Here is a 6,000-nt window from a genome sequence, read left to right as displayed (position 1 = left end):
CCTGTCTATGGACAAAGAGAATTCTTCAGTCTTTAAGAATCATTACATCAAGCAGTTACTGCTGTATTTGGGAAACTGGGGCAGTAGAGAAGTTACCAATGATCTTCAAATGTGAGTCCACAGAGAAGATGTGCATTGTTTTTCAGGAGAAAGGCAACAGCAACACAAATGCCATTGCTTCTGCTCATTATGATTGACCCAAGACAAGTTTTCCGCATTCTGTACAAGTTGATGGCCAATACAGCATTCCCAACATGTGTTCATTATGGCACATTAAATCCTCTGGAGGAGCTGGAGCAGGGGTTGAGTTGCCCCTGAGATGTGGGGAGTTCTGGTCCTTCCCTCTGCAGCAGTGGTGTTCCCTGGGGCTGCCTGGGTGGGCTGCTAGCAGGTTGGGTCCTTCCCCATCTTGGAGGCAGTGCCTGGCCTAATCCAATTCTTCCCTGACCCTGAGCTGAAGCAGCACCTGATCCGCTAGCAGCCCACATGGATGGCCCTGGGGGGTGCTGCCAACATGGAGGGAAGGACCAGGGTCCCCTGCAGCCCAAGGACTGCTCAGCCTGTTGGCGGCTTACCCCTGGCCGCAAAAGAGGTGGGCACTGGGCAGGCTCCATGGAAAAAAAGAAAACGGATCATGTCCCTTACAGCTTATGCCTTCAGCAGGTACCTGCTGAAGGGAAAAGCGGTGAGCAGCCTGATCTTTTTTTCTGCAGAGCCTGCCCACCTCTACTGCAGGCAGGGAGCAAGCTGACATCTTCATCATTGCAATTTGCCAAGTTGCAAACTAAACTACATCCAGATATAGTTCAGTTTGCAATGATGCAAAGTCATTTAAAACCCCCCAAAGTCTTGCATGTGTACACTGTGATGCCATGAAACCACACAAAGTGATATTTTTGTTACATGTAGATGTTAATAGCATCACCTGTGCAAGCACCCTTACTTTGTAGTTTGCTGTGCCTATGCCTTCCCTGGCTAGAATCCTGGAATCCAGAAACATTCCTTTCATGGATATGCATGTGGCTATAACAAACCTTTGAGCATGCCATAGATAACACTTGCACTTGCCTTACAAATGTAAACTGTCCCTATGGATTACAGTAGGGGTACTCACCCTCTGGCCCATGGACCAGATCTCGCCTGTAGCCCCATGTCATTTGGATTGTGGGGATCCCTACAGGTCTGGAAATTTGGCAGCAGGAGAGCAGTTCTATCATTCTCCTCCTGACAAATCTCCAGACCCATGGAGAGCCCAGGACCCTGCATGCTGGATCTTGTTCCTGATCCTAGTGTGCAGGGCTGAGTAGGGGCAGTGCTGGGCCCATGGGGCCCAATTCCAGTGTGCAGGGGAGGCAGAAGGGCACACCAGGCTCCTGGGACCCAATTCTAGTGCACAGGAAGGGGATGTGGTGGCACTGGGGCCCTGGGAACCAATACCAGCATGCAGAGGACAGGACAGGGTGGTGCTGGGACCCCAGGGCTCAATCCCAGCATGTACGACAGAGAGGTGATGGTGCCAGAACCCCAGGCAATCCTAGCATGTGGGGCAGGGAGGGGGTGGTGCTGGCCCGAAGGCTGGATCTGGCCTGCAGACAGGTCCCTCACCACTCAGCTGTTCCTCAAGGCCAAAAAGTTGAGAGAAAAGTCTGTTGATCAGCACAAAGAGGCTAGTTGTCCTGCTACTCAATAATAGCTTATTTTTTCCTAAGCCCAGGTGTTCTGATTCTTACTTATTCTGGGTAGAAAGACATTAGGTATAGAGCATCCATTAGTAGGGGATCAGGGATGAGGCCTGCATAGAGTACGAAACTAGGACCATGCTTTCATATATCTTTTGTTCTGCATATTGTGGCAGATACGAGATACGTTATTTCTTCATTGACTTTGGGTGCATTTTAAACCTCTTTTCATATGTTTTTCTCTTCTAATGTAATGTTCAAATGCTAACTTAAAGTCAGTTCAAGCTTAGCTCAGATAACAGGGGGTAGAATCTGGCTCATTTATTTTAATAGGACCTGTCTACATGCTGAGGCCAAAGTTTGGCCTTAAATTTTTAAGAAGGCATTACTAACAATGGAGAATGTAAAACATGAAAATTAAAAACCATAAAAGCTCTTCTTTAATGGAAAGAGCCTGTTAATAGCTCATTTTCTTTGCACTAAAACATAATAATACCAATAAATATATTAACTATGCATTAAAAGTAGAGTAAGTTAACCTGTTAAAGAAACAAACTTGTTAAAAAGAAACCATTTTCTGTGCTCCATGCCAAAACCCATTTAATAATACCATTGAGACCTTTTAGCCGAATGTGAGTTAAGAGAATGATTCCACTAAATGAATGCATTTCTGAATGTTATGAATTTTGTTGACTTCTTTTAAAAGCTGTGAAAAAAACCCCTCAGAGCAACAACCTCTACTCAACCAGGAACAAAAGCAAAAGACACCCCCCCCCAAAATCACATACACACACACACACACACACACACACACACACACACACACACACAATACATGACATGATTCCTGCTAAAAACAACTACTAATATTGAAGCTACTATTAATTTTTGAGTGCAAACTTAGTTTTCTCCAGGAAATAACATAAAGCCAATATGGATTATGGCTATATTAAAATAAAAAGCAGAGCTACATCTGGCTGTCACATCCCAGGAAACCAAAGCCTACTTTATTTGGTCAGTCTGAGTTTTAGGAATTTTTAAAAAACATACTGCATCTTTTATGATTGCCATAATGCACAAACATGTTTTGTACCACATCACTTTAAAAAATGGAATAATTAGGGAATATCTGAAATGAAAGATGGATTTCACATAAAGTATATACTGTACTTGTTTTATATTAAAATACAACAACACAGTTAAAATAACAGGAAATTAATATTGCAAGTAACACACAAATTGAGACTGATTCTTAAAATTACTAGTAATTGTTTCCTATAAAAGAATAAGTATCTTAAAAAGAATTAATTCAGAGGAACAGTAACAGGAATATAAAAAGGCAGCCATCAAAACATTCCATTTTTTATCCTGATGTCATCTTAGCTCTTTTCCGGTAAGCTGTTGGAGAAGAATAAAGGAAAACATATTTAATATGTTGTGACATTCTTTACAGAACACTTTTAATACAAGTTTGTATTGCATTTGTAGTATTGTATCATATGTATGGTATTAAAAAAGGAATATATAGTCAGCATGACTTTCATGTAAGCTCATGTGTGACTGTCTTTTCGTTTATTTAAAATGGCTATCCAAGACAAAAATTAGTATTAAGGGCAAAATTGTTCATCCTGTTTATAGCATCAAGCTTGAAAGTGCACGCTGGACTCTCAAACACTGAAATCAGTCACACTGTTAACTTAAAAAACTGAAATTCAAAGAAAAGGTGGGGGGGAGAAACATTAGGTAATGTTTCAGAATTTATTTTTAAAAAATCTTCCAATTTTTTAATTTCTTCCTCCCTTCCAATTTTTTATTTATTTATATTTTTGCTACTGAGTGTATTGAAATTCATTTTATTAAAAGATATCACTTTCCCCTTTTCCTTGTTCTACTCTGTTTAGAAATATTCTTGGTGTGTAAGAGTTAAAGGGAAAGGAAAGAAAGAAAGAAAAGAAGAAAACAAAGAAAAGGAATCAGTTCTCCAGGTGAAGAAGAAAGGGAGAGGGGTCAGATCGCCTCTACTTTTTTCCACCATAGACTCAGCCCCTGACCTCAGCAGCCTATCTTCTCCTGGATCCACCAGATAGGGGAGGATCTCCCTCAGCTTAGTGATCATGCAGAAGAAAGAATGTGTGGCACAGAAAGAAACCATGACTACTCTTCTAATGCAATGCTTGGTTCCAGGAAAACTTTTGGGGGTACCAGCCTTTTACTACTACCAGCTAACACTGGGGATTTTCTAGAGTAAGTGTTTAAGTTTTACTGTAGCGGTAAAAGTTCAGTGTTCAATCCTTGTTCAGAACTGTTGATGGGGAGAGTTGAGGTTATCACAACTGTGTATAATAAAATGTTTTTTATCTTTGTCCCTCTCTCTTTTTTAAAAGCAGAGGTGTTGCATTAGAAGATCATGGTAAAAGAATGTTATTTAGTTTGAGCAATTAAAAGTCAAGTGCTCTAAGAATTACAAGTTTCCAGATTTATGGCTGCTTGTTCAGTGTTAATTTGCCCAGCTCCCCTTGTGCAAATTAATTATGACAACCTTTAATTACATAATTGTATATTATTTTGCCACTGCACCCCTATCTCATTCTGTGCACAGAATGATGCAGTACTGTAGTACTGAGCCAGAGGGCTCAACAGAAACACCTACAAGATTTCCATATGATACACATGGTGTTGCTTTCTTTTGAGTCTTGTCTGGCCCTATAACTGTGTTGTTGTACAAGTCCCTGTCCCAGTATGTGATTGCTCTGGATTGGCTACAATAAACAGTACATTCAGATAATCTGGCTGATGTTTCTTCTCTCATCCCTAAACACAACAGATGGACCCACATGAAGGCAGAATTAGCATTATGTGGGGAACCATAAGTCTGGCATTTCCTAAATTTGAGTGCTGGGCTTGCAAAACTAAATAATATTTTTTTAAAGAGCTTGCACATAATATAGAAACATCCTGATAATCATCATTAAGCTATGTAAATAATTCTGATGCTAGTTATGTGAATTTTTACAGAAATATCAGCGTTTTAAGAATGATTCCCTTCTGCAATTTTAGGGTTAGGGTCTGACACAATTTTGAATAATAAAATTGAAAAGCCCCTAAGATTAAACATTCCTGCATTGATATTTTATAATCTCTTAAAAAAAACCCCTAGAACAATAAAAACCTAAAGAAAATGGGTTAAAGTACAAGGCAGTCGAGGGGAAAGAGACTAAATGGTGGGGGTCTACTACAGACCTCCCAACCAAGGGGGAAGAGCTTGACCAGGAATTCTTAGGTCAGCTCACTGAGGTAGTGAAGTCTAAGGATGTGGCAGTCATGGGGGACATGAACTTCCCCGACATCTGCTGGGAAGAGCAGTCAGCCAGGTCTGAATGCTCATGTAGGTTCTTGGCCAGTGTGCAGGACCTCCATCTAACCCAGGAGGTGCACACCCCCACCAGGGGAGATGCTTTGTTGGACCTAGTGCTGGCCACGGGTGATGACCTGGTGAAGGGGCTGTGGGTGCTTGACCACCTGGGCAACAGTGATCATTGCCTGCTGGAATTCACCATCCAGTGCAAGGTGGCAAAGGCCTGCAGTAAGGCAGCAGCCCTAGATTTCAGGAGGGGCAAACTTCAATGAACTAAGGAGGATAGTTGGGGAAGCGCTGAGGTCCCAGAGGGGAGGGGAGCCAGGTGTCCAAGGAGAGTGGTCTCTCCTTAAGGAGACGATCCTCCAAGCCCAAAGGAAGGTAATCCCAATGAGGATCAAAGGGAGCAGGAGGGCACACAAGCCTCCGTGGCTCACCAAGAGCATCCCGGAATGTCTCCTTGCTAAAAGGGTGGTGTATACCCAATGGAAAGAAGGGAACATCACCAGGGACGACTATACTACAGTTGCTCGGAGATGTAGGGGCGCAGTCAGGAAGGCCAAGGCAGAGATGGAATTAGGGCTAGCTTCCCAGATTAAGGACAATAAGAAGTCCTTCTTTAAATACATAGGGGGTAAAAAGAAAGTTCCAGGTAATGTGGGGCCCCTGCAGAACACGTTGGGAAATTTGGTCGTCACATCAGATGACAAAGCTAACATGTTTAACGTTTTCTTTGCCTCCATCTTCCTAAGTAGAGACTAGAACAGTCACCTCCCTGCTGGGCCCCCATTGGGCCCCAGGGGAGGCACACCTGGGCCAAAGGTTAGTGAGGAACTAGTTAGGGAACTTCTGGAGTGACTGGACATATTCAAGTCAGCTGGTCCGGACGATCTCCACCCTAGAGTTCTAAAGGAATTGGCCGAGGTCATTGCAGGACCCTTGCCACAGCTTTACGAGCACTCGTGG

This window comes from Crocodylus siamensis, chromosome 3 (genome assembly GCF_052110815.1).
Source record: "Crocodylus siamensis isolate JL-2025a chromosome 3, ASM5211081v1, whole genome shotgun sequence".
NCBI classification, from domain to species: Eukaryota; Metazoa; Chordata; order Crocodylia; family Crocodylidae; genus Crocodylus; species Crocodylus siamensis.
The sequence above is the reverse complement of the archived record's forward strand: the minus strand, read 5'-3'. Positions refer to the sequence as shown.